Source organism: Triturus cristatus, chromosome 10 (genome assembly GCF_964204655.1).
Source record: "Triturus cristatus chromosome 10, aTriCri1.1, whole genome shotgun sequence".
Classification (NCBI taxonomy): Eukaryota; Metazoa; Chordata; class Amphibia; order Caudata; family Salamandridae; genus Triturus; species Triturus cristatus.
The window spans coordinates 28,068,302-28,086,658 of record NC_140593.1 but is presented as its reverse complement, the minus strand read 5'-3'; the positions used below and the strand labels follow the sequence as shown (position 1 = coordinate 28,086,658).

Sequence of the window (18,357 nt, the reverse complement as noted above, 5' to 3'; positions counted from 1 at the left end):
TCACTAAGATTCGTCAACCGGCACTAAAGTTATTGGGAAAACAAAAAAACGCTTTTCCTATAGAAACTAGGTCCTAACTATGACTACTTACTGGCGAGTAGGTTATATATATATATTACCTAATAAAACATAGGTTTCAGGCACGTTATAGTTAGAAATTAGCATTTAAAAAACCAAAGCAATTCACTGAAAAGAAACATAGGTTTCAGGAACGTTATAGTTAGTTGGACAATTCACTCGTACAAAACCATAGAAATTCTGGTGTTATAGTTAGTTCAGCTAACTATAACTCACCCCCCCCGCAATGCACTGCTGATGACGTTACATATTACATCATTCATGACATGGTCAGTGACATCACTGATGACATCACTGATGACATCTCAAATGACATTACTGATGTCATCACTGATGACATCATCCAGTGACTGTGTGTTTCTGTAAAGTTTAATTTTGTTTTATATATGCCAAGCTGTATTGAAGAATGAGTGGGTGTATAAGTGTCTGTATGGAGGATTTAGTAGGTACGTGACTGACTGACTTTTAAGAAGAAGTGCATACTTTTTGTAGTGAAAAACAAACTATAACAGTAGGCTGTTATAAGTTATAATTTAATTAGCCCTAATTAACATATAAGTGTGGAAAAAGTGTGACTCAGCTGCTATGATACCTGACTTTGAACAACAGCTTTCACAGTTTGATTCCCGGCTCCGGCGGCACCTTAGCCCACCACTATGTCACTGTGGGCAATACCTTGCTTAATCTTCCCGAAGCCTTGAGCACTGGGACACCTCTCTGGAGGTAGCTGTACGCTTTACAAATGCTGGCATTTTTAAAATTTAAAACCATAGTGATGAGAAATATTAGCACGCATTTTTTTTCTTTTCTGAACTTCTATTTAGAATTACGGCAATTAATAGATGTTTTTAGTCACGAGAAAGGAAATGACACAGTTTGCCGGGTAATAGTTTTTAAGCTCTCCAACGTATGTTGGGGAGCTTATATGTGTGAGGCTTGAAATCGAAACCTTTACTGCTTCACATTTTGTAACTTTTCCCAACACGTGCACAAGTTAAACAGAGAAAACATGAGCATGTGTCAACTGTAAAACGTGACATCTAAATGGGCGGAGCCGCATGTTCCTTCCATAGAATATTCAATAACCAAAAAGTATATAAAACACACCCGTTGATCCATTAGTTTTGTTTTTGCGAGTTATTTACTCATGTCCATCCTGTGATGCAGGTTCCGTTTTCTACCGTTGAATTCTTCTTTTGTGACAAAAAAACATATTACAGAGTTGTAAGTTATTATGGCATAGTCACATTTTTTTTTTTAATTGATTTATTTAAAGTATTGTATAGTGCGAACATGACCCAAGCGGGTATCAGAGCGCTTCACATAAGGGTTGAGGACGACACAGGTCGATAAATGCGGGAGAACAATTAAGACAAATGAGGTAATATACATCGGGGCAACAATGACAAGAGGGAGGGCGACAATGGGCAGTGACAGAGGCCAGGGAGCAGTTACGACAAGATATATTCGGAAACAACAATGACACATTGGAGGGCGATTTATGTCCTTATGAGAGGCCAGTTGGTATCAAAGTCAGCTTAAAACAGGCAGGGCAACAGGAGAGTAGCTTCTAGAGAAGCATCTTGTTTCAACAGGTAGGGCATTCCATATTCTTGGGGCAATGCCGAAGAAAGTACGTTTGTAGGTTTTCAGTTTTCAGTTTTTTTAATTTCTTTTGTTTACAGAGCATCGTGCTGGTGCTCCTTGAGGTCCGGGCACTACCAGATAGTTCAAGTTTATTTTTCGAGGAAGAGAGGGGTATTGAAGTGTAGTGCTCTATGGGTCATACAGGCAATTTTTAGCTGGATCCTTGCCTCAAATAGGAGCCAGTTGAGCGATTTTAGGTCCAGCCTGATGCGGTTGGATTTCTTGGAACCAGTGACAAGTCTGGTCGCAGCATTCAGAGATGCTCTTAGTGGGGCTAAATTGATTTTTGGGAGACCACATAGAGTAGATCTGCCGTATTCGAGTTTAGGGATGACTGGTGCTTGCACAGACGATTTGAAGTCATCTTGTGGGAGGTAAGGTTTGAGTTTTCTAAGGATGCTCAGTTGGAAGTTCGCTCCTTTGGTCAATGCTCTAATGTGGTTTTGCATGTTTAGATTATTATCGAGTACAACCCCCAACGATTTAGTGGAGACAATGCTGTGTGGTGTGCAGTTGAGAGCGGTGAGGTTTGTTAGGAAATTCACCACAGTGAGGGTTTGCTTAGTGGGTGAAATGAGGAGGAATTCAGTTTTGAGGGTGTTTAGTTTGAGGTGGTGGGAGGTAAGCCAGTTTAGGGTTTTATGCAGGGTGCCATTGAGAGACTGGATATCTTCTGGTGATGATAATTTCATGTAAAATTGGGTATCATCTGCATATATGTGGTATTGGATGTTGGAGGCTTTGAGGATAGCAGTCAGTGGTTCCATGAAAAGGTTGAAGAGCGTGGTGGAGAGTGAGGATCCTTGTGGGACACCAAGTGTGCAGGGACTGGAGTTGGAGAGAGTCTGATTGGATTTGACTCTTTGTGATCTGTTGTTGAGAAAGGAGGCAAACCATTTGAGGACAGTGCCTAAGAGTCCCATCCTACATTCCAGTAGGTTAAGTAGGTTGTCATGTTGGACCGTGTCAAATGCAGATGAGAGATCGAGTAGTATTAGAAGGCAGGCTTCATTCTGGTCAAGCATAGAAAGGGCATCATCAACTATATGAGTGATGGCTGTCTCAGTGCTGTGGCCAATCAATCAATCAACCAAAACATTTGTAGAGCGCGCTACTCACCCGTGAGGGTCTCAAGGTGCTAAGGGGGCTAGGGCGAGCAGCTACTGGTCGAACAGCCAGGTCTTGAGAAGTCTCCTGAAGGTCAGCAGGTCCTGGGTCTGACGCAGGTGGGTGGGGAGGGTGTTCTATGTCTTTGCGGCGAGGTGGGAGAATGATCTGCCGCCGGTGTCGTTCGGCGGAAGCATGGGACGGTGGCAAGGGAGAGGTCGGCAGAGAAAAGCTGGCAGTTTAGGGTATAGAAGGACAGTCATTCACTGAGGTATGCTGGTCTGGCGTTATGGAGTGCTTTGTGGGCGTGAGTGAGGAGCTTGAAGGTGATCCTCTTGTTGACTGGGAGCCAGTGCAGCTCTCTCAGTTGGGTGGTGATGTGGCTATGGCGGGGCAGTCCAAGGATAAGATGTGCGGAAATCAATCAATCAATCAGAAATTTGTAGAGTGCACTACTCATCCGTGAGGGTCTCAAAGCGCTATGGGGGAGGGGTGCTGCTACTGCTCGAATAGCCAGGTCTTGAGTAGCTTCCTGAAGGTCAGTAGGTCCTGGGTCTGCTGTAGGAGGATGGGGAGGGTATTCCATGTCTTGGCGGTGAGGTGGGAGAACGGTCTGTTCCAGAGGTCGCTCTTCGGATGCGGGGGACGGTAGCGAGGGCGAGGTCGGCCGAGCGGAGCTAGCGGTTTGGGGTGTAGAAGGTGAGTCGTCTTTTGAGGTATGCTGGTCCAGTGTCATGGAGTGGCTTGTGTGCGTGGGTGAGGAGCTTGAAGGTGATCCTCTTGTTGACGGGGAGCCAGTGCAGTTCTCTCAGGTGGTGTGTGATGTGGCTGTGTCGAGGGATGTCGAGGATCAGGCGGGCAGAGACGTTCTTGATGGGGGCAAGAGTGTTGACGCAGTTGTCGATCCAATGTCTGAGGTTGCTGACGGCGGTGTCAGGGTCGGTGGGGTCGTTGGGTGGGTTTCGGGCAATGGCGGTGTTTAGCTGGTCTTCAGAGATGTTGCTCCAGCTGTGGCGGGGGGTCTGTTGGGTGCAGTGGTGCGTGGTGGTTTTCCAGAAGGTCAAGTGGATGCAGCGGTGGTCGGTCCAGTGCAGTTCGGTGGTGTGGCTGAAGAAGATGTGGGAGCTTGCGGATAAGATGGGGTTGAGCGTGTGGCCAGCAGAGTGGGTGGGCATTGTAGCGAGCTGTCTGAGTCCGAGGTTGTCGATAAGGGTGGTGGAGTTGGTGTCGCTGTTGTTCTTGAGGTGGAAGTTCAGGTCTCTGAAGAGGATGTAGTCCGTGGAGGTGAGGGCATGCGTGCTGACGAAGTCGGAGATGGAGTCACTGAACTGAGGTCAGGGTCCGGGGGTTCTGTAGATCAATGTGGATCTGGAAGTGCAGGTGTTCGGCAGTGCTGAGGGTGTCGTCGGAGTTGGTTAAGACCTTGAGGGTGTTCTTGTGGATGATGGCAATTCTACCTGCTACTCCGTTGATGCGATCTCTGCGGGTGATCTTGTAGCCATCTGTTATGGCTATGGTGATGTCGGGTGCCGAGGAGCCATTCATCCAGGTCTCTGTCAGGAAGGCGACGTCCGGGGAGGATGTGTCGAGCAGGTCCCAGAGTTCGACGGCGTGTTTACGTGCAGAGCAGGTGTTCAGTAGTATGCATCTGAGGTGGTTGCATCCTGTCACGTTGGGCAGCTTGGCGGCTCGGAGGCTGGAGAAGCTGCAGCTCCGGCAGGAGAACGGTCCTTTGGTGTGCTTCGGGGTGGCCAGGAAGCAAGTGTGTGCTCATCCAGTGTTGAGTGTGTGGAGGGTGCTGGTGTCGTAGCGGCGCCGGGCTTCGTGGCATTCGCAGGGACCAGGGGGTCTGGTGCTGGGCACGGTCCTGGCACGGACAAGCACAGACGGGCTTGCCTTAGGCGTGCCTTTGGAACGCCAGCAGCACTGCCGCGCAGCGGCCACCTTTTAAGGGAAGGTGGGAGGGAGGAGAAGTTGGGAGGCGGAACGGGGCGGTGAATGGTCAAGCAGGGGGTGGGGCCACAGGGGACGCAGCGGCAGGAACGTGTGGAGAGCAGAGGAGGTGGGAGACAATGGGGCACAGAGACAAGGGCAGCAGTGGGCACAGAAGCGAAGAGTTCACAACAATGGGGCACAGAAATAAGCAAGGCAACAAAGGGGCACAAAAACGAAAAAGTCACAACAGTGGGGCACAGAAAATAAGCAGGGCAACAACGGGGCACAGGGGGCACGGAGGTGGCAGAGAGACTCAGCTGAGTCAGGGCCTCGAACTTACAGCGGCAGCGAGCACAGGGCAGGGACTGGTGGTGCTGTGCGGCGTGGGGGAGCGACCTGCCTGAAAACAGGGTCAAGGGTTGCCTGCGTTTTGTATGCGTTGGAGTCTCTTCTGGAGGTTAGCCGTGGTTCCTGCGTAGAGGGCGTTGCTGTAGTCCAGCCTGCTGCTGACGAGGGCTTGGGTGACCGTTCTTCTGGTTTCAGTGGGGATCCATCTGTAGACTTTGCGTAGCATGCAGAGGGTGCTAAAACAGGAGGAGGAAACTGCATTGACTTGCTGGGTCATGGAGAGCGTTGGGTCCAGGATGAACCCCATGTTGCGTGTGTGCTTGGTGGGTGTCGGGGCAGCTTCCAGTGTGGTCGGCCACCAGGAGTCGTCCCACACAGAGGGATTGGAGCCGAGGATAAGGATCTCTGTCATGTCTGAGATCAGTTTCAGCTGGCTTGTCTTCATCCAATCTGCGACGGCCTTCTTTCCCTCAAGGAGGTTGGATTTGGCATTGGCCGGGTCCTTGGTGAGGGAGAGGATCAGCTGGGTGTCGTCGGCATACGAGACGAGGTTGTGGTGGTGTGCTCGGACGATGTTGGAGAGCTGTGCCATGTAGATGTTGAAAAGGATTGGACTGGGGGATGATCCTTGGGTGATCGTGGTGGCTTCGGATCAGAAAGGGGGAAGGCGGACTCTCTTGATTCTGTCGGTGAGGAAGTAGGTGATCCAGTCCAGGGCTTTGTCTCGGATCCCTGTGTCCTGGAGGCATGTGTGCAGGGTGGGGTGGCAGACGGTGTTGAAGTTGGCCGAGAGGTCCAGGAGGATCAGGGTTACGGTTTCACCGTTGTCCAGTATGGTCCTGATGTCGTCAGTGGCGGCGATGTGGGCGGTTTTGGTGCTGTGATTGCTGTGGAAGCTGGATTGGGAGGGGTCCAGGATGTAGTTCTCCTCCAGGAAGTGTGTTAGTTGTCTGTTGGCTGTGTTCTCAATGACTTTCGCCGGGAACGGGAGCAGGGAGATGGGTTGGATATTCTTGAGGTCGTTTGGGTCTGCCTTGGGTTTCTTGAGAAGGGCGTTTATCTTGTGTGTTTCCAGCTCTCCGGAAGCCCGATTGGAATTGGTCGAGGAGTAGGAATTGGTCATTGTGATTGCGCAGTTGTTCTTGTACACATTTCTCGAGGAGTTTTGCCAGGGTAGGGATGTTTGTGTTTGGTCGATATTTATTAAGGTCTTCAAGGTCAGCTGTGGTTTTTTTTAGAATAGGGAGAACTAGGCTGGCCTTCAGGCAGTCCGGGATCTCCCCTAGGAGAAGCAAAGCAAAGCGAAGCAAAGCATTGATGATCTTGGACCGGAGCGGGACTAATGTTCTTATCATTTCTTTAAAGAAGTAAGCGGGAGGGGTCATTGAAGTGATTTGAGGATTTCAGGGTCAATAGAATGCTGAGGATGGTAGTGTCATTGAAGGGCATAAATTGGCTCCAAGAAGCGTTGTTTTTGGGGGAGAGACAGCTTCGCGTAATAGGGGGCAGGTAGGGAGGAGTCAGGAGAGGGTGGGAGTTTGGAGAAAGCCGAGTTGAGGTCAGCATTGATTTTATTCGCTTTATCGAGGAAAAAGTCAGCAACGGCATCGCAGTTTGGCTGAGGGCTGTAGATGTGAGGTGATTGGCCGGAGGTGTTATTAGTTTGTGACTTAATCAGCTCAAAAAGTCTTTTCGGGAGATTTTTGGCTTTGTCAAGTTGGGTTTTCAAAAAGGTTGCTTTTGCCTTTCTAATGAGTGTATTGTATCTGCTCCTTTTTTGTCTGAGAGTTTTTTAGTAGATCAGTGGAAAGAGCTGATCTCCAAGCACGTTCTGCTAATCTAAGGCTGTGTTTGCCCATCTTTTGGCTGTCCTTAAACCAAGGATTGGAGTCTTTGATGGATTTTCTTTTTAGTTGAAGGGGGGCAGTTGCATTCAGGGCAGACAACATGGTGTTGTTATAGTGCTCAGTGAGATCGTGAACGTTGTCCATGTTGGCAGGGGGCAGAAGGGAGATATGGCAGTGAGATATGAGCTCATTAATATGGGTAGTATGGAGCGGTCTTTTCCACTGTTTTTGTTTTAGCGGCTGGGATCTTGTGGAGTTCCAACTTTCAAAGATACGGAAGGTGATATAGTTATGGTCTGACCAGTCACAGGGGAGATTAGAGTCGAGTTGAATGGAGTTGGGATTGGCAATGATAAGTTCTAGGGTCGAGCCAAGTTTGTGCTTTGGACTGTCGCAGAATTGGGTCAGGGGGAGGTCAGTTAGGACGTTTTTGAGTGTGTTAACTGCCTGATCATGTGGATCATTCCAGTGGAGGTTGAAGTCTCCAAGGAAGATCTGTGGGGAGTGTCGACCCAGGTTGGAGGAGATGGATTCCATAGTTTGTTCAATGAACTGGAGGTTGTGTCTCGGGGGGTGGTAGAAGATGTGGATGCTACATATGGGTCTGTGCTTGCTAGTTATATTCAATCAATCAATCAATCAATCAATCAATCATTTGTAAAGCGTACTACATACCCGGGAGGGTCTCAAGGCGCTGAGGGGGCCGCTACTGATTGAACAGCCAGGTCTTAAGCATCCTCCTGAAGGTCAGCAGGTCTTGCATCTGTTGTAGGCTCAGTGGGAGGGTGTTCCATGTCTTGGTGGCGAGGTGGGAGAAGGATCTCCTGCCGGTGGTTGTTCTTCGGATGCGCGGGACAGTGGCTAGTGAGGGGTTGGCGGAGCGTTACTGGCGGTTGGGGATGTAGAAGGAGAGCCGTCTGTTGAGGTAGGCTGGGCCGGTCTTGTGGAGTGCCTTGTGTGCGTGGATGAGGAGCTTGAAGGATATCCTGCTGCTGACAGGGAGCCAGTGCTGGTCCCTCAGGTGGGGGTGATGTGGCCGTGGCGTGGTATGTCGAGGATCAGTTGTGCCAGGCGTTTTGGATGCGTTGTAATCATTTGATGAGCTTGGTCGGGGCTCCCGCATATAGAGAGTGTTTCCGTAGCCGAGTCTGCTGCTAATGAGGGCCTGGGTGACTGTCTTTCTTGTGTCTGTCAGGATCCATCTGTAGATCTTGTGGAGCATGCAGAGGGTGTTGAAGCAGGAGGAGGAGGAGGCGGCATTGACCTGCTTGGTCATTGAGATCGTTGATTCGAGGATGATTCCCAGGTTGCATGCGTGGTCGGTGGGTGTCGGGCCTGCTCCCAGTGACGTCGGACACCAGGAGGCATCCCAGGTTGAAGGGTTGGTGCCGAGGATGAGGACCTCCGTCTTGTCCGAGTTCAGCTTCAGACGGTTGGTCTTCATCCAGTCAGCGAAGGCCTTCATTCCTTCGTGGAGGTTGGCTTTGGTGGTGATGGGGTCCTTGGTGAGGGAGAGAATCAGTTGAGTGTCGTCGGCATAGGAGATTATGTTGAGGTTGTGCTGTCGTGCGACGTGTGCGAGCGGGGCCATGTAAATGTTGAACAGTGTCAGGCTGAGGATGGATCCTTGGGGTACGCCACAGATGATCTCGGAGGCTTTGGACTGGAATGGGGGAGGCGGACGCTCTGGGTTCTGCTGGAGAGGAAGGAGGTGGTCCATTCCAGAGCCTTGTCTCGGATCCCTGCGACATGGAGGTGTGAGCGTAGTGTGTTGTGCAGACGTGTCGAAGGCGGCAGAGAGGTCTTGGAGGATGAGTGCTGCAGTGTCGCCTATGTCAAGCAGGGTCCTGATGTCGTAGGTGGCGGCACTGAGGGCAGACATGGTGCTGTGGTTGCTGTGGAACCCTGACTGGGAAGGGTCCAGGGTTCTGTTTTCTTCTAGGTATCAGGTTAGCTGTCTGTTGAAAGGGGGGCAGAGAGATGGGCCGGAAGTTCTTGAGGTCTCTTGGTTCTGCCTTGTTTTTTTTTAGTAGGGTGTTGATCTCGGTGTGTTTCCAGCTCTCTGGGACGGTCACGGTCTCGAGGGAGAGATTGATGATGTTGCGCAGGTGGGGTGCAATGGAGCTGTTTGCTTTGTTGAAGACGTGGTGCGGGAAGGGATCTGACGGGGAGCCAGAGTGGATTGTGCTCATGGTCTTGATGGTGTCATCGATGCTCACGCTGGCCCAGGCTAGCAGGGGGTCGTGGTCGATGGTGTGCGGAGGGTATGTTGTGTTGCTGTCTGTTGGGGCTGTCTGGGTGTTGAAGCTGTCCTGGATGTCTGATATCTTGCGGTGGAAGAAAGTAGCGAGGGAGTCGCACAGGGCTTGCGATGGCGGGATGTCGTTGGTGTTGGAGCTGGGGTTGTAGAGTTCCTTCACGAGGTTGAAGAGCTCCTTGCTATTTTGTGCATTGTTGTTGAGGCGGTCTTTGAACGAGGTTCTCTTGGTAGCCCTGATGAGGTGGTGGTGGTTGCGGATTGTGTCCTTGTGTGCTGCGCGGTTGTCCGGAGTTTGTTCGCTGTGCCATTTCTTCTCTAGTTTCCGACAGGCTTGCTTGGAGGCTAGTAGTTCTGGGGTGAACCAGCTGGCCCTCTTGATGGTGTCTCTGTGGGGGGGTTTCTTCAGTGGGGCAAGGGTGTTGGTGCAGTCCTCGATTCAGCGTTTGTGGCTGTGGGTAGCATCGTCGGTGTAAGAGGGTTCGGTGGGTGGGCTGAGAGCGAGGTTTGCATGTAGTTGGAGTTTGCTCCAGCAGCGGCGGGGGATCTATTGGGTGCGCTGTTGTTTGTGGTGGGTTTCTGGAAGGTGAAATGGATGCAGAGGTGGTCGGTCCATAGGAGTTCGGTGGTGTGGCAGACAGAGACATGCGGTCTTGAGGAAAAGACTGGGTCGAGCATGTGGCCGGCGGAGTGGGTGGGCGTTGTTACAAGTTGCTTCAGTCCGAGGTTGGCGAGGTTGGCGAAGTTGGCGAGGTTATCGATTAGGGTTTTGGAGTTGTTGTCGTTGTTGTTTTCAAGGTGGAAGTTCAGGTCCCCGAGGAGGATGTAGTCGGTGGAGGTCAGGGCGTGCGTGCTGAACTGGGGGTGGGGTCCGGGGGGTCAGTAGACGAGGGTGCCTCTGAGGGTGGAGTTGGACTCTGTGTGGATATGGAAGTGCATGTGTTCGGCGGTGCTGAGCACGTCGTCGGTGCTAGTCTTGACCCTCATGCTGTTCTTGTGGACGATGGCGATTCCTCCTCCGACTCCGTTGGTGCGGTCTCTGCGGGTGATCTTGTAGCCGTTTGGGATGGCTATGGCGATGTCGGGTGTGGAGGAGTCGTTCAACCAGGTCTCTGTCAGGAAGGCAATGTCTGGGGATGTTGTGTCGAGCAAGCCTCAGAGCTCGACGGCGTGTTTGCGTGCGGAGCGGGTGTTCAGTAGTATGCATCACAGGTGGGTGCGGTCTTTCTTAGCGGGTGGTTCGTCGGCTCTCAGGCTGGAGTTGTTGCAGTTCCGGCAGGTGAAGGGACCATGTGTGCATTTCGGGGTGGCCTTGAAGCAGGTGAGGGTCCATCCACGGTTGAGAGCATGGAGTGTGCTGGCATCGTAGCGGCAGCGGTCATCGTGGCGGGAGCAGGGGCCAAGGGTTCTGCCGTTGGGTGCGGTCCAGGCGCGGCTGCGCAGCGGGCAGTATATATGGGGAGTTGGGAGGGAGGAGTAGCTGGGAGGCGGGGGCAGTGAATGGGCAGTCAGGGGGGTGGAGCCGCAGGGGACACAGCGGCAGGGGAGGAGAGGGATGACGAAGGGAACAGAGGGAAGGGCACAAGATCGAGTGGAAAAACGGGTGTTACAGAAGGCAAAGGGCACAGGAAACAAGGGGGAAGTGAGTGGCACAGAAGGCAGAAGGGCTCAAAAAACGAGGGAGAAAACGGGTGAAAACGGGTGTTACAGAAGGCAAAGGGCACAGGAAACAAGGGGGAAGTGAGTGGCACAGAAGGCAAAAGGGCTAAAAAAAAGGGTTTTACAGAAGGCAAAATGGCACAGAAATACAGGGGGGACGAGTGGTACAGAAGGCAAAAGGGCTCAAAAAACGGGTGTTACAGAAGGCAAAAGGGCACAGAAGTACAGGGGGAACAGAGGGAAAAACGTCACAGATCAAGTACAGGCAGCGGGGAAAGACGGGGAACAGCAGGCACAGGCACAGTAATGAAGACAACGGCAATACAGGAAAAACAGTGAAAACAATCAAAACAATACACAATACACTACAATACACTACAATACAATATTTATTGGAAAAAAGCGGAGATGAACAAACCTACGGCCTACCACTGGCCACCAGGGATGAGGCCCAGGTGGTAGCCTGCGGGTGGAAGTGTGGAAATGTGGATTTTCCTGATCAGTTATGTCCCCTATCTTGGACCCCAACGGTTCTGTATGCATGTTACAAGTACATGTATGTTCCCTCCAGTTCCAGTTTCTAAGACGCAAACACATGTGTGTCTACCGTCAACATGTTCTCTGTCAGATCCGCCATCAATGGGCTGGATATTCGATTCCTAAGCATGAAAGGCCACCGACTTTATATGGCTCAGTTACTCCATTTTTACAGTTCAGGCAAGTAGGCCCGATTCTGTCCTCAAGCCTTTCCCTGCTCTCTGTCTCTGACAGCTTCAGCTTGAGCTCGCATCTGTATCCATGAACTTTGTCCTACTCCCTGTGCAGCTAACGGTGCCTGCCTCGGCCAGTTTTCGCCTGCCTGCCAAGAAGCTGTATTTCACCTTCGAATTATCTATTTTGCTCTTCAGCCGATGCATTCCTGTCTAGTGATTTAGGTAAACATTTCCTTTAGCTCACAAGCAAAGGACTCAGCCTTTCCGTCCTCCTGCAAGTGATTCATAGCCCTGCTGCCATGGAAAGTTTTCTGCCTCTCGCATCTCACATAGACATTTAGGCGTTTGTGCACGCACACAGTCAGTATAGACTAGATTATGTCCGAGAGTCCTTCCTTATGGATAACATAGTTCTTTAAACATAGGATGTTAGATATGATTTGGGATTAGGTTGACTTGACCCCCCAGACTTCTCGTCTCCACATGTAGAGTTAATGTCAAGTCCCCTTCACCCCCTAGTTACACGTCAATCACACGTCATGCTGCTGCGCGCGCATCTATGCCAAGTATTATCTTATAGATCCACCTATGTCTGATAATCCTAACCAATCATGTTTCTTTAATTCCTTATTACGCCTAGTTTTGATTACGTACCTGTCATGTCACTTTTCTTATCAAATGTTACGCCTTCTACATTCGTTTCATTGTAATATACTTATTATAAAAATGCATGTCTGTCAATAAAGTATTGTACTTCACTTCCTGAACCCTCGTGGTGACGGAACCTGAAGGCCGCGACTCGAGTCGGCCATTTTGAATGGAATAAAGCCCATTTAGAAAACCTCTTATACCACGGATTCTGCCTCTTGTTATTTTGAGCTATTTTACTTTATTTTAAGATTCCGTATGAAATTCAGTCCGGTAAAGAAGATTTTTATTTACCACATAATGGCGCCCGAACAGGGACACTTTCTCATCTCACGCGCCGGCGGTGCGTTGCAGGCCCGGTCTCCTGCCACAGCTGGACGGACCATAAACGCGTACCAGCAGGATTTCCTGTAAGCTCCCTCCGGTCAAGCGGGGGCGACTGAGGCTGCGATCAACCCAGACGAGGCGGTGAGAAGTGCGAAGTATCCCGACCAGAGCCTAGCTGAGAGAGCAAGATCCGAGGTATACCGAGGCCCACCAGGTTTTTCGAAATCCCGATGTCCAGAGGGTCCGCTGTCCGCAGTCATCGAGTCCTGTCCATTCTCTGAGGCCTTCCGTTTTAAGGAGCTACTCGGTGAGTACCATCGCCGGGGAGGCGTGTTGACGCGCACATAGGTTGTGCCGGTCAAGACGGATTTGGGTACACAAATCCGGTCTGCACTGTTTAGCAGTGTATATGTACTGTTTAGCAGTATATCAAGTATTCCGAAGTATGCAGTTATTGTCAAGAATTCAGCGTGGTGATTAGTTAGGCAGACTGTCATCATTGTCGGTCATTGTTACAATGTTTAATGTTTAATGTTTAAAGTATTCAAATATTGTGGTATGAATGATTGTTCATTGTTCACTGTTCATTATTGTGTTTTTTCGTATTAAGAAAATTCAAGAGTAAGTATCAGATCAGTTGTCAATATGCCGCTCTTCTCGAAGTTAAGACAGATTACTACCAGAAAAGGGGTGCTTGAAGAAGCAGTTCCTATTCCTCCTAGGGACACTCCAGGGCATTTTATGTACCATAAGCATGGCTTAGATGCCATATTGTTTCTTGATCTATGGGTAGATTATACCAAGGGATTGCCGGAAAGTCAAAGGTGGCCCGTAGCGGGAACCTGGGATGCAGAGTGCATCATGAAAGTGGAGGAAGAGTTATGGAAAAGAAAGGTCAGACAGTCACAGAAAGACGCTGTTGAGTTATGGCGTAAAGAATCTCATAGACGAACAGAAAAAGCACGTAGACAAGAAGAGAGGAGTAAAGAAAGTTCAAATAAAGCTCAAGAAAATCTATTAATTGAGGAAGGTATCCGAGTGAAATCAGAACAAGTAAATAGACAGAGAAATGCTCTTATGAATGGTATGTATCCCCTCCTAGCCGAAGGACTACCTAAGGCTGCTCCAGAGATACCAAAAGACTTGCCACCCCCATTATTTCCAATTAAGGTACATCCAAAAGGGCATCCCAGAACCGCAGAAGATGTCTTTCTTTCCTCATATCTAGACGACGCAGCTCCCGAGTATGCTAACGCCACACCACATAGACCGTCTGGCGGAGGGGTTCAACGTCAGGATCAGGTATCTGTCCCTGTGCAACAGCAAGTCCCGATACAAGCTTCGGCAAGCACATCTGTTTCCGCATCTGTCTCCGCAGTCGACTCTACAGAGGTATCGACACCCATAGTTGCTGTGTCACGTTCAACGAATCCATTCACACCCGACGCCCCAGATGGGGCCACGGGAGGTGCTAGCAGTACCTTTACACCACCCAGAATAAATAAACTTGTCTTTCAAGAGTCAGCACATTCACGTACACCAAAATTCGTAAGTGAACGTACGCTTAAGGAACTCCTTGTTAATTGTAGGTATGACCCGGTGGTTGGTAAAGAGGACGAAATGGTCCTGGCATCATTACGTATCAGGCGAGCCGCAGAGTATTTAGCAAGGTTACCAGGAATGACTACGCATCTAGATAACATATATCATTTTGTTCAAACAGGACGAGATCCAGGATGTATTAACAGAGCTATGGAATTCCAGAAAGTAGAAATACAGGGGGAACTGTTACGTTTCCTCATAAACTGTGTGATCAGAAATCAAGACCGTCCGGGGGTAGACCCGAATGCAATGCTTATTCTTACAAGATGGAGTCAGAATATATCAGAAGGGAGACACGATAAACAAAATTGTATAATAGCCATGTGCCGAAAAATCCGTAAAGAAATAGAGCGTATTCATGAAGAAAGATTGGGAACAGACGAGTTTGAGCAAGATGAAGTGTCCGAATCAGGGAATTCCGCAAGACAGTCAAAGACCATAGCCTATGTAGGCAGAGGAAGATCCTGTGAAAATACTCGATGTTTTTCTGATCCCATACACTCTGTATGCCCAAATAATAGCAGAACGTATCCGACGCCCGTAATAAATCTGAAGTCTCCTGAACATTCGTTTCAAGCCGCAGATAAAATACTACGAGAACGAAGGGGTTACCACCTCCTCGATTCCATGGATGAGCAAAAATTAGCCAGATCAGCCGTTCACTGGATTGACAGTCCTGAAAAATACAGTGATGAGACCGTAGCACACACGTTTTTCAATCTCAGTACAGATGAACAACGTTTAGCTGGAATATATATGATTCAGCAACTCCTCATATTATATAAGAGCCAACATGCTGACCCTGGTCCTTTACCTGATATATTAACGGAACTACTCATGAACAGATGGAGAGGTTCTAGTAACAAGCTAATTAAGGAGATATTAGTGTCACGTAAACAGTATGTCCTTTTTGTAAGTCCGGATTCTCTCTCGCTGCCCCGCAGAGAAAGAGCGCCGTACTATATGGATAGACAAAATCCCTTACGAGAAGTGCACCCAATAAAAGGCGAAGACAATGAGTTTCACCGTGTATTTGTTTACACACCCATATCAAAAATGGAATTATTGGAAATGAAAAAAGTAGTACCTAGTCATGACAAAGACCCAGCGGGTTTCCACCGAGAAATTAAAGACATGTTACTGATGGGAGAGTACACCTTTCCTGATATTATGACGATATTAAAGGTGCTTTTGCCTGCTGGCATTTATGAAAAACTGAAAGAAAAAGAGTGGGAAGTGGGAGACCAAAAGATAGACTGGACAGCATTAGCAGAGGAGGAAAGGGGCCGAACTGCAGGTTCAGGGCTCGGGGATAAAGTTAAACTGTTACCAGGTTTACTAGTACAGGTACTGCCACGTTTATTAACTACAAAAAAGGAAGATTTGGGTGCAATCACAGCCTGCAAACAAAAGCAAGATGAAGACACAAGCGATTATTATGCTCGATTTGAAAAATGTTTTGGTATAAATAGTGGTATAAAAGCAAGTAGTGACTCATATCCACATTTATTTGTGACAAAATTAGTGGAAAATGCATTGCCTCCAGTAAAGAATAGAATATTGAAATTCGAGAGTACCTGGCAAAGTAACACTCCGTCGCAAATGCTACAAATGTTACAGTATCATCACAATAGAATTAGGGATGAACAAGAACACGAGCATAGACGCATGAAGGATACAAAAATGAAAATGCTAGTTTCTCAGACAGTACCAGCAGATGGTCACAAAAAGGGTGTGACACATTCTGGTGATTCTGCAGTTCCTGTAAAAGGAACCTGCAATTACTGTAAACAACTAGGCCATTATGTACATGATTGTCCAGTCCTGAAACGTAATATAGCTACAGGTATTGCAAAAGAGAGACCACGATTAGTTAGACAAGATCAGAATGAACAAGGAGCTATGCAGCATGGACAGTCCATGCCAGTTCAGCAACAGTCCATGCCAGCCTCACAGCAACCCATACAGTTTGTGCCGGCTGCACCACCGTTGCCTGCTACTGCCACACAAACCACAACACGACAAATGTATCAGACTGCACAGTATGAATACCCTGAGTATCAGCGTTACGCATGAACCAGCCTAGAGAGGGAAGTTGACTTACCGCTTATCGAGATTCCTGTAGATCAAGAAGGACCTTATGTACATAGTGAATTATTAGGTCAAGATAGAAAATTCTTACTCGATACAGGGGCAAGTCGAACAACCATAAAAAGTAGTGAAGTTCCAGGGGCACCCCTCTCAGGCTCTCAAAATGTTTCCCTTGGTTTTTCAGGAAAACCTATTGTTAATGAAGTATCACAGCCTCTACCACTTACGATAGGACCTTTGACACGAACTACAGATTTATTGCTTACTAAATCATGCCCAGAAAATCTGTTAGGAATTAAAACTCTGAAAGCACTAGGAGCCATAATATGTTGTTCTCCGGAAGGAGTAAGGTTGTTTTTACGTGATTTTAAAGGTCACTATGTGTCTAGAGACATGGATCCCCGACTACAGACTTTACCAGTACATCTATGGGCACAAGGCCCTACGGATGTTGGCTGCATGAACATTACACCCTATCGAGTCACATTGAAAGCAGGAGTGGTACTACCACGAATGCGACAATACAAGTTACCGCATGATGCTGTAGTGGCTTTGCTGAAAATCATTGATGAGCTGATTGTCCAGGGAGTAGTTGTAGAAACAGACTCCAATATATGTAATTCACCGATAATTCCGATTCTTAAACGAACTGATCCTACAGCCCCACCAGTGTACCGATTGGTTATTGATTTGCGTGAACTAAACAAGTGCATTGTACCACAATTCCCTGTGGTCCCTGATATATCATCATTGTTGACAGCAATTGATTCCGAAGCAACATTCTTTACTGTAATTGATCTCAAGAATGCCTTTTTCAGCGTCCCAATAGATCCGGAAAGCCAATACTTGTTCGGATTCAGTTTGAATGGGCGCAGCTTTAAATTCTCACGCGCTCCCCAAGGATTCACAGAAAGCCCCAGCATCTACAGCCAAGCACTGAAACGAGAACTTGACAGTATCCACATGCCAGTCAATACTGCACTGCTTCAATATGTTGATGATCTGCTGATCACAGCGAGAAGCGAACCTGAATGTGAAAAGGCTTCTCTGACAGTTTTACATTTTCTAGCCGACAAGGGGCACAAGGTGTCTCCTTCTAAGCTGCAATTCTGTGTCCAGCGAGTTATTTATCTTGGTCACTCGCTGTCCAAGGAGGGAAGGCAGCTTACACCAGATCGCATCCAGTTAATTGCTAACATGTCAATACCCCAGACACAAAAGGAGGTGCGAGCTTTCATAGGCCTCACTTCATATTGTAGGCAGTGGATCCCTCAGTACGCATTTCTAGCAAAACCACTCATTCAGTTAACCACACAGGAGACAGCCACATCGACTGTTCTCCCTTGGACTCAGGAACATACACAAGCTTTTGAAAGCCTAAAGGAAGCTTTATGTCAAGCACCTGTTTTAGCAACACCATGTTATAGCAAACATTTTACACTCTTTGTTACAGAACGCGAAGGTACTGCCTTGTCAGTACTCACTCAGGATCAAGCAGGATCACGCAAGCCATGTGCTTATTTTTCCAGTACATTAGATCCCGTAGCCCAGGCTTTGCCTGCGTGCCTGAAATCAGTGGCAGCGACAGCTTTAGCAATCAGACAAAGCGATGCCATAGTATTAGGACACCCATTGACAGTACAAGTACCACATGCAGTAGAGGTTCTTGTGAACCGAACACAAACACAACACTTGACCATAGCAAGACTTACCGGTTATGAACTGACATTGTTTCAACCACACATAGAGATCCGACGGTGTAATACATTGAATCCTGCTACACTATTACCTATAATTGGAACAGACCCACTAGCTCATGATTGTGTTGAAATCATTGAAATAAAGACGAAACCCAGACAAGACTTGACAGACGTTCCATTGTTAGATCCAGACCTGACGTTGTATGTAGACGGATCGTGCATGAGAACAAGTACAGGAGATTTAGTGGCCGCGTATGCAGTCACAACAGACACTGAAGTTATTGAGACAAATTGTATAGATACTTTGTCAGCCCAAGCAGCAGAACTTATTGCTCTAACACAAGCCTGTATTCAAGCCACAAATAAGAAAGTTAATGTATACACTGACTCACGTTATG

The 18,357-nt window shown here is 48.4% G+C and overlaps 1 protein-coding gene across 1 annotated transcript in view; it reads right to left on the bottom strand.

Moving 5' to 3' along the window:
- Nucleotides 1–18,357, bottom strand: part of LOC146788752 (vomeronasal type-2 receptor 26-like) — a 588,210-nt gene that overhangs the window by 303,612 nt on the left and 266,241 nt on the right. The window lies entirely within an intron of this gene.